Here is a 12,001-nt window from a genome sequence, read left to right as displayed (position 1 = left end):
GGCGTACCAAACAGCAATCATAAATAACTGTACAAAAAGGCAGAAGTGAATGTCAGTCATTTCCGGGATATGTTTGTCAGTGATGCTGGGGTCGGTCCGGAGATGAGGAACTCTAGAAGGGAGGTCAAGAGACTGGTTTATGAATTATATCCAGTATTACGGATTAGTTGTAACAAATTGCTATAATTGTGGCTTAGAGAAGCTTACAAATGATGTACGTGTATAGACACGGAAAGAGCAAAATTAATGAAATGTGGAATAAGAATGGGTCTCGGGACACTGAACAAACAGAGGTTCTCCTCTATAGCTAAAGTCCAAATAAATTCTTTGATCTTTGTGTGAAGGTATAACATTTCTTCTTAATTTACCCAAATATAACACTATCCATAAAATCATGTTAGGAGTAGAATACAATGGTTATACTCCAAATATCAATATATACCTTATTGTGGAGTTGATGCTTGATGTTGTTGTTAAGATACTCTAACGTGAAACCCGATTTTCAAACAAAATCATTTTTGGTCATGTTTTCGAAATTAAGACGAAGTCCAAAATATCCTAAGCCTCTGATTCTTTTGCCTACCTTCTTTATTTTCTCTTTCTCCTTTCCTTTCTTTAACGATGTGAGTGTCTTATTGAAAGTATGCAAGTACCCGGTGTCATATCTCTGCAATGCTTTGTCATATATATTGTATTGTTTTGGGATATATGTCGAGGGAAGCACCTGTGGCACCCGGCCCGTATGTAATATTCGTTAAGGAAATAAAGAATTAAACGAAAGTACACTCGCTGTATCTAATTTACAACAGTTGCGTGTGCTTTGATTCATCCAACATGTCGGCACTCGGATGCGTCTCAATGATAGATGGACATGTCTTTTGTGCTTGTTCCTACTACTATCAATATGTATACTAGGACTGGCGTGTCTATTGAAGAAAAAAAAGCATACAAACATGGCGTCTGAATGTCATCGAGCTATTTTTTGCTTTTACTCACAAGAAAATGAGTTTGAGTGATTTAGCGCGGCAGATTGTGAATCCTGATAATCTCTAACCAATTACCGATGGATATTTATTTGTGACATATTCAAATGTGTCAAATGTACACAAGTTTGAATGAACTCAATCTAATGGAAGATCCGCACAATTTAGGGGGCGGGGCATATATGGACCACTTAAGTGGGAACTGTTACATACCATACATGTATAGAGGCTCAATAAAAGATGCTTTCAGTTTGAATTTAAAGAATAAAAAGAAATAAACCCATTTGGATTTCGGTATTAGCCTTCAGTGTGTAACTATCTCTCTTTGTTTCGACAATGAAGTGTCTTCATCCTTTGTCACTTTCACATTTTAAAGACCGCTCCAAATCTCTTTTCGGATTTCCATACTTTTGCTCCAATATCACATAGACAGTTTGTTCTATACGGGGTTATACATAGTAAGGGGAGGTAAATCAAATTGTAAATCCAATATTTTGCTAAGTGTTATTTCCCTTACAGCGAGTTGTAAATATATACATTTATATATGTGCATACTTGACCTATTTAAAACAAATTCGGCTAGGCCCGTTTTCTGGTTTAATACCCATGACATTGGATCCATGGTATTTAAACGCATTCTTTGTGAATTGATTGTATTGATCAGACATATTTTGACAAATTATTAAAGTCGGTTGCGTTTTTTGTTCATCTACTCAAAGTATTGTTAGCCCAACGACAAGAAAAACTTTTCACAGTTAATAACATATGAAGGAATATTGGAACTAAAAAAGTAAAATTGCATTTGAATTTTTCGAGCGCACTCATAAATGAAAAAATAAGTAGATAAATAAGTAAAGAAAAAAATTAAATAAAAAAAGAAATAAAACGATTTTTTAAAAAGATGAATTTTGATTTGTGTTTGTGTGATAACAAGGCTTTTGGGTCCGGGCCCCTCCTGTGTTCTGAAGTCTCGTCTCAGTTCACGTTGGGAGAATATAATTTTTATCTGATTATTGACGATCCGCACAGATCCCTTAATAATCATCATGTGATAGGCAATAGGTAGTTTTTGACACAGGAGTGTTTGGCACTAGTCCAATACCGTATCACCTAAATGTTGTAAATATAAGTATTCCGTGGAGTTGGGGATACGTTCTAGGTCCCTGTGTAGCTAGTGTAGGAGTTAAGTGATTTCACTGTCAAGCTAGAATTCTTTCATTTTCTTCACAGGGATTCTTGAACAAATTTCCAACAAACTATCCTTTAACATGCATTATATACGGAATGTGCGATGGAAAATTGTGACAAGTCCCTGTGATTTTTTTTCAATTACGTAACTCTACATCCTCTAATGTATCAATGCATATAAATAAAAAAAAACTTACACATGTGTATTTCTGACATATCTAACGCACGTTCATCGTGTTTTTTTGTTTTTCTTTTTTCTTCTTCTTTTTTTCCGTGTAATGATATGTAGATTCAGAAGTGAACAAATTATCAATGCATATAATTAAAAAAAATACATATATATATACATGTGTATTTCTTACATATGTAACGTACGTGCATCGTGTTTTGTGTGTAATGATATGTAGATTCAGAACTGAACAAAGAACCCTTAACACACACCATTATGACGTGTGGTCATAAGACAGGTTGATATGTACGTAGAACGCGATCTATTTTTAACTACCGCATTAGTTAAAATTAAATTCAATAAAAAACATTAAACGGTATTTAAGCGTTCAGTTAAAATTTCAAATCAAATGATTTTAAATGACAAATAATTTAGGAATATAATTGTTTTGCCGTCCATTTAATCTCTGACGTATACAGTGTAACACTACGCTGTACTGTGTATACGAATTTGGCTTCAGCTGATCTCATTTCCGGGATCTATTGCAATGTGACGTCACCTAGGTAATTAAAATGAACTATATACTCCTCGTATTTCATCTTAGACTATTTTCGTCCCGATAATTATAAAATTGAATAGACAGGTGTTACTTTATTTTATTCCCGGTTTGTGGTCTTTAAAAATCCATTCAAAACACTCACAGAGTGTAAATTAATACTGCTACCATGTCCAGTCGCCTTTTTGTGACGTCAAAAGAACAATTGATCTTTAACAATATCATCACAACAAAGACCAAGTGTTCCTACAAATAAATTAAAAGGTCTAACCCCTGTATACACCTGTTTGCAAGCTGAAACAGAATTTTTAAGACTAACTTTGAATTTTATCATAAATTTGAGTTTTGAACCTGATTATCAAAGAAAAAATTGTTTTTATTTTCTAAATTTCGTTTCATTGGATAAATTGAACATAAATGTATATTGTCGATGAATAAAATTATGAAGGAGAGAGTCTATATAATTTACTATAACTCGTGCCCAATCCTCTTGCTTGATTCAAAGATGGAATAACATATGTTAAAACTAAACTAGATGTTATTTTAAAATCATTTTAGGCTGATAGTGGGTCTCTGCCGGTGAATTTTTAGTCCCCGTGGTTTGTCGTTACCCTATAAGCCAAATAGACATGGCACAGATCGAGAACATTCATGCACACGCATTTCATCTTCCTACACAAATTCTTTCAATGTTCCAATTTACCAGATTTATTAAATGACGGGTTGCTTATAGGTGACCTTAACAGGATCCTGATAGAAAGCACTAGAATTGTTCACTGCAGTTTTTGTTGTCACTACCCTAATTCTCTTTTTGAGAACATGGAATTATCTGAGATAACCCTAGATTTATATGGGATGGAACACAGTAACTAAAGTAATTCTGATAACTCAAAGACTCTCTTTAGTCGAGGTAAAATTTCAATTCCGACTGTAAAAATTCGGTATGAATTATGTACTGTATCTCGAATACTTAGAATAACTCGAAGTATTTTCATTACTCCCACTGACTTCGAGAAAACGAAGTTCGACTGTAATAAAAATGCATGAATGGCTAAAAAGAAAAAAACAAAACAATGTAACTGTGTAGCCCAATACTCTAAGTTTGACAAATACATATCAATATAATTTACACACATACAGTTTAACTGTTACATACAATGCCGTAGGTCTTACATTTGAACCGGTGTTCAAATTCAATAATAGGTACAATGAATGCGTCCCTTTCAAGAGGACAGAAATATCACAGAAACAATACCATCTTTAACAATACCATCTTTAAATCTGCGCCCGGGTCCAGATACTTTGTATATAATTTATGAAACTGAATCAAAAAGAATTATTTGTGGCAAAAATGCAGTCAAAATGATATACAATTCACAAACTCAAATTAAACAGGATTTTCGTTATTTCCTTGTATCGTTTCAAAACAAATGCAAATTAATCTAACATTGTCTTAAATGTACTTTTTGCAAGCAATATGATTTAGAAGTACAAACAGTCATAAAATATTGATTAAGATTAATGCATTTCTACAAGTAGAAGACTAAGGTATTCGATCCTATATCTTATTCTTATAAACAGCTTAATCGGATTTTAAATTAAAATTATCTTAAATATGAAAAATATCATATTCAATTCTACACTTATTTAATGAAGTTTAAAAGAATCATGCTGTAATTTAGATAACAGGCTTGTTACATTCATCAAAGTATTACGATATATTTTATTTTAAAACTTCGAGCAAAACTAACGGTGCGTTTTACCTCGGTAAACCGGACCACCCTACTCGATGTATAAACTTAATTCTTCAAAGTATAGTCAGCTTAACCAGAATATCCAAGACAACCTATTGTTTATAACATCAAAAAAATAAAAACAATAACAAAGTGATTTGTATTGTTTTAATCAAATAGATGACAGAAAATAATCATGCAGTTATGTGAAATGATATCACGGACGTAATTCAGTTCGATTACAAGAATATATTCCTGGATTTTAAGCGTCCTTTGAACAGGCCGGTACTGACTGGTGTCAATTCAGATAAGACAATAGAAGTCGAACAGTTCTCGTCAGAGGTTTCCGTAGGTCTTCGATACAATCTAATTCCCCGCCATACATATACTTACCGTATTGGTGAAGAGATGTTGGAATATAAATCACACGATATCATTTTGAATCTATTGTTCGTCACATACTCTGACAATAAGGAATTCTTCTGTTGATTTATTTATTGCTTTTAAATAATATTATTAAAGTTTACATATATTGCGTTTGATGTCGATATCAAATAAGTTTAAAATATCGGAGCTTTAATGGACACGATCCAGTCCAGTCGGACCTAGGAGACACTGAAATTAATAGCAGAAATATTAGTGTATTTGAAAGGATGTTGACCTTCATAAGATATGTTAATAAATCAAAAATACTAGATAATTACTGATACAAGAATTATGATTGAAAACATGACGATATTTGGTTTTCTTTCTTTCTTTTTTCTTTTTTCTTTTTGTTTAAATATTGAATCTTTCGAGATTACATATTTTCTTTAAAAATGTTCGAAATGTTATAGAAATAGCCGTATCACGAAACTTTGGTAAATAAATGCAGATGAACATAGTTTGAGACAAAAGTCCATAAATGAATAAAAAAAAAATGGTATAATGATCCATAATTATCTATAATTTGAGACAGACGTTCAGCCGGATTTCTATTTTCTGTTATATTTAAGAAATAAAAAAGAGTGATTTAATTGAAAAAATTATGATAAACAAACGCTTTTATGCTTGAATAAACTTTTAACAAATACATCTGTGTGTACTTTTAAAGAAGGACTCAATCAAAATTCAATGAAGTTGTTTATCATTCATCTTGTAAACATTAAAAAAATCTTTAACCGGTAATAAAGATTATACGAAACCGGTGGTCCTTAAAATTTAATTGCAAATGTGTATACATCTACAGGTGTAATGTGAACGATATAGACAATAGCTATAGGTATTCCTATTAAAGACCACCGGGACAAAAGCTGCCTATTGCATTCTGACAGCTAAATGGTTGTTTAAATGTTTACTCCAAAGTTCATCCTGCAGTTTTAAACAGTATCACAAATCAGATCATCTCTGGTTATGCCAGAAACAATGGAAGACTGACCTCCAACACCTACCGGTGCCACAAATGTGTCGGGATTAACTCAGAAAACGAGACATCCCTTGTATATGTGTTTTGCTGTACAAACAGACGGACTTGATACGACGGGCTGTATGCTATGAATTTTCACAGAATTGTGCATTTGGTCATATAATTATGGTAAGTGATTTTTAATACTTTTTTAAAAGTTTGATATAGAATTATTGGTGTGTGTTTTCCAAATTAAGTAAATATATACTTGTTTGAATGGGTAATGAGTGACAACGTTCATGTATAAAATCGGAACGCCTTTTCTAGATACTAGTAAAAAACATATTTATATTTACAATTTTTTCTTCATTTCTTTGAGATCGGGACGCTACATTTTTAATGCTAGTTAATATCTTAATAATGGATCTCTGGAACATGTATATAATGCATCATGATCATTGTTACAAAGATGCATTCATTACTTACATGAATACATTTAGAAAATATATATATCTATTTCCTAATTATCGAATGCTTCATTTTAATTGATCCTACATTATACTATATACATATACATGAGCAAACTTTACTACACGGTACATGTACAATGTATATACATTTCTGCTAGGGCAAGGTCGCGTTTTCTGTGGTTACTGGTTTTGTAATGGGTAAAATGTCAATCAGAAACGATTAACAATTTGTTCAAATTGAAATTGACGTAACCTCTTAAGCATTGAACGGCTTTCAGTTGGCATTCATATTGACTGTGAATGCCAGCTGAAAGCCGTTCAATGCTTATATTTACCATCTGCGATTTTTTATTTGTCGAGCGATTTTTTTTATTTTTTTTTTGAAATTTTCAAATTCACATTTCAGTTGGCAGTTCATAAGCTGGTGAACTCGCAACTGAATTGGTAGGGTCATATAATGGCAGTGACATGCAATGGTAAATATAAAGAAATTGACTTCGATTACTGAAGAAAGCGGTTCGAAAACAAATATACATTTGTGCGGGATTAAATGTCTGTTGCAGGATACATAACTCTTTCTGTGTGCTTACTTCGTCTACATGTAACAACCGTACAAAAAAAATCTGTTGACTTAAGGGTTTATGCTACACTTCTGTGTGATACAGAGTAAGCAAAAATGACATCATAGTTATCACTCAGCTCAATCTTCGTCCATTGGTGATGTCGATTGGGTTTTGCAAACAAACCAATTTGATTGTGTATTATGTAATGCGTACATATAATGTGTTAGGTATCCTCAACTCTACCAGGAATTATGGGTAAAGGGTATGATGTAGGTAGCATATATATCCTTACTCATAACAAACATATCACAGGCATGTATAACACAGATCACAGGTATAATGTGTAAGGTAGCATACATCCTTAACTCTAACACAGATCACAGATATGATGTGTAAGGTAGCATACATCCTTAACTCACACACAAATCACAGGTATAATGTGTAAGGTGGCATATAACCTTAACTCTAACACAAATCACAGGTATGATGTGTAAGGTCGCATATAACATTAACTCTAACACAAATCACAGGTATGATTTGTAAGGTACCATATAACCTTAACTCTAACACAGATCACAGGTATGATGTGTAAGGTAGCATATAACCTTAACTCTAACACAAATCACAGGTGTGATTTGTAAGGTACCATATATCCTTAACTCAAACACAAATCACAGGTATAATGTGTAAGGTAGCATACAACCTTAACGCTAATAAAATCATAGCTATAATGTGTAAGGTAGTATATATCATTAACTCTAACCCGAATCACGGGTATTATGTGCGAGTAAATACCTCGTAATTTATCTTACCAAAGGTACATTTAGAATGCGTAATAAAGTATTAGTCACAAAACGAATCGGAAATCGGTCATTTAAATCGGTCATGTATTGAAATGGTTTGTATGTTTGGTTTGTCGCAACGTAGATATCAAGGATCATTTTTAGGCCAGATATCAGTGTAGTAGCTGATGGCTACCTCACAGAACACCATACAGGAAGCGCGTCGCCTACCATTCATAGCAGTAAAGGTAAAGTCTCTAGCCAAAGGACAGACCCACGTAAGGATATACCTGTCCGTTTCTTAGCTTCCCGAGAAATAGAATCAGACACCTCAGATCTGAAATTGCAATATTTGAGTTAGAGTTCAGGTTGTATGCTACCTTACACATTATACTAGATTTGTGTTAAAGTGAAGGTTGTATGCTATCTTACACATTATATCCCACGATTTGTATTAGAGTTAAGGTCATACGCTACCTTACTCATACATGTTATTTTTGTTAGAGTTAAGGTTATATGCTTCCGTATGCATTATCCCTCACGATTTGTGTTATAGTTAAGGGTATATGATACCTTACTCATCATACATTTGACCCATGTTAGAGTTCAGGTTATGTAAACTACGTCCATCCATATTTGTTTGAACAGTCATGTGGTATTGTAAGGAAGGGTACGTTTGTATGGACTTTGTCAGATATATGTGTATGATTGTTAAATTACTCGATAAATTAAAACAAAGATTGAAAAAAAATGCGGTGAATCACATCCGGGTAGTTCTTTGAATATTTGCACCTGAAGATGGACATGACGATAGCCTACATGACCATAATATGGGACAAAATACGTGAATATTATTGTAAAGCTTGTCTCTATTACGTCATAACATAACGTCTATTACAAAATAATTGTGACGAATTGAATTCCTGAATTAAGGACTATTTTGAATATTATATATATAATACCAAATGCACAAGGCTGTTTATTGATATATATGTATATATATTAAGTATTTACATGTATCTAGAACAAAACAAATGGTCCATCACGGCCAATGATGTCATAAATCAATCAAAATTACATCTTAATCACGTAATAGAACATTTATATTTTTGAAATATCACTTTTACACCATTCTCCTTTCGATAAGTATGTATCTTTGTCACGTGAGAAAATCAATTCGTGTTACATATTAATTTGACATTATCGTTGATAAATCTTCATGTCGTTCTACCGTCTGTGTCACTGATTTACTGTCAGTACACATGACAACAGATAATGTTATGAAGAGGTTTACATTTTAAAGGCATGATTTAAGACACTAAGTAGAATTTTTAGATACTACAATACTGCATACGGAAGCATATAACCTTAACTCTAACACAGATCACAGGTATGATGTGTAAGGTAGCATATAACCTTAACTCTAACACAAATCACAGGTGTGATTTGTAAGGTACCATATATCCTTAACTCAAACACAAATCACAGGTATAATGTGTAAGGTAGCATACAACCTTAACGCTAATAAAATCATAGCTATAATGTGTAAGGTAGTATATATCATTAACTCTAACCCGAATCACGGGTATTATGTGCGAGTAAATACCTCGTAATTTATCTTACCAAAGGTACATTTAGAATGCGTAATAAAGTATTAGTCACAAAACGAATCGGAAATCGGTCATTTAAATCGGTCATGTATTGAAATGGTTTGTATGTTTGGTTTGTCGCAACGTAGATATCAAGGATCATTTTTAGGCCAGATATCAGTGTAGTAGCTGATGGCTACCTCACAGAACAACATACAGGAAGCGCGTCGCCTACCATTCATAGCAGTAAAGGTAAAGTCTCTAGCCAAAGGACAGACCCACGTAAGGATATACCTGTCCGTTTCTTAGCTTCCCGAGAAATAGAATCAGACACCTCAGATCTGAAATTGCAATATTTGAGTTAGAGTTCAGGTTGTATGCTACCTTACACATTATACTAGATTTGTGTTAAAGTGAAGGTTGTATGCTATCTTACACATTATATCCCACGATTTGTATTAGAGTTAAGGTCATACGCTACCTTACTCATACATGTTATTTTTGTTAGAGTTAAGGTTATATGCTTCCGTATGCATTATCCCTCACGATTTGTGTTATAGTTAAGGGTATATGATACCTTACTCATCATACATTTGACCCATGTTAGAGTTCAGGTTATGTAAACTACGTCCATCCATATTTGTTTGAACAGTCATGTGGTATTGTAAGGAAGGGTACGTTTGTATGGACTTTGTCAGATATATGTGTATGATTGTTAAATTACTCGATAAATTAAAACAAAGATTGAAAAAAAAATGCGGTGAATCACATCCGGGTAGTTCTTTGAATATATGCACCTGAAGATGGACATGTCGATAGCCTACATGACCATAATATGGGACAAAATACGTGTATGTTATTGTAAGGCGTATCTCTATTACGTCATAAAGGTGCGGGATCTCGATAATGGTATTTGACGTAGCAGTCAAATGAACCGTTTCGGTTATCTATTTGAAACAAACATTAAGAATGCAGAAATGCACATTACTACACTAATGTAATCAATCGTAACATCATATCTGACAGTTTTTGTCCTTGAAGTATGATTTATCCCTTCAAACATGCAAGGTTTGACATGTCTAGTGGAAATCGTAAAAAATCCCGCTGTGGCTATTACAATGTGCCCGACACGGAAAAACTTATTTTGGATATTTATGCTGTATTGGGGTAAATGAATATGCGGCGCACTTTGTATTAATTAGTAGGTTTGTCCTGATTAAACAATATACTTTGTAATTATCACACATGATTACGCTCGCCCTACAGCTAACAATACTAATTATTACAAAATAATTGTGACGAATTGAATTCCTGAATTAAGGACTATTTTTAATAATATATATATAATACCAAATGCACAAGGCTGTATATTGATATACAATGTATATATATATTAAGTATTTACATGTACCTAAAACAAAACAAACGGTTCATCACGGCTGCTGATGTCATAAATCAATCAAAATTACATCTTAATCACGTAATAGAACATTTATATTTTTGAAATATCACTTTAACACCATTCTCCTTTCGATAAGTATGTATCTTTGTCACGTGAGAAAATCAATTCTTGTTACATATTAATTTGACATTATCGTTGATAAATCTTCGTGTCGTTCTACTGTCTGTGTCACTGATTTACTGTCCGTACACATGACAATAGACAATGTTATGGAGAGTTTTACATTTTAAAGGCATGATTTTAAGACACTAAGTAGAATCATTTAGATACATGTACTACAATTCGAAATTTTGAGACGCTAAGCTGGAATTTGGAGATACTCAGTCAATATATTTCGATAATAAATAGAAATTTGGGGATAATGAATTGAAATTATGACACTAACTCGAATTTTTAAGATTATTAATTCCGTTTTGTTAACTATGGTGGCTGATTACGACCATCTCGTGTTGTCGCTTCAGCGTTTCGTCGCTTTGGCATTTCGTCGCTTTAAGATTTCGTCGCTTTGGCGCGATCGCGTTCTCAAACGACGCCAAAAGCAATATTTAAGATATAAAATGTCATCTTGTCGCGTTTTTAAACCGTAACAAGTCGCCTACACGCCAAAACGCAAAAGCGACATTTCCCCGCGCAAACTCGCCAACACGGGATGGCCGTAATCGGCCATCATAGTTAACAGATGTTAAATCATTAATTATGCGTGGCCTCCATCTCTTTGTATGTACACTATGGATACATGTACATGTTAATGATGGTTTCTTATTAAAGATATATGCACCATAATCTCGTATCAACATGTCCTCGCAAAACTGTTAATGTTTCTATGGTTACTTTGTAGAATGCGCAGGGAAAGACAGACACGGAACATGCGCGTAAGTAGATATATACGTCTTGTTTCTTATACCCAATTCCGGAAATGCAAGGTATGTTCGCTTTGAATCCAATTAATCGAGATTCTATGCTAAATACAAGCAATTGCAATGAGTAAAATAATCATTTTCCAGTAGAAATAAGTAACTTTACGTTTCACATTTACAGGATTGTAGATGATCTGATCGGTATTGCTATTGATTCAATGGATTGTAATCGTGGTTTCTTTGTTGGTTGTCAGGGCTGCGCGAG

This window comes from Pecten maximus, chromosome 3 (genome assembly GCF_902652985.1).
Source record: "Pecten maximus chromosome 3, xPecMax1.1, whole genome shotgun sequence".
NCBI classification, from domain to species: Eukaryota; Metazoa; Mollusca; class Bivalvia; order Pectinida; family Pectinidae; genus Pecten; species Pecten maximus.
This window is presented reverse-complemented; position numbering follows the sequence as displayed.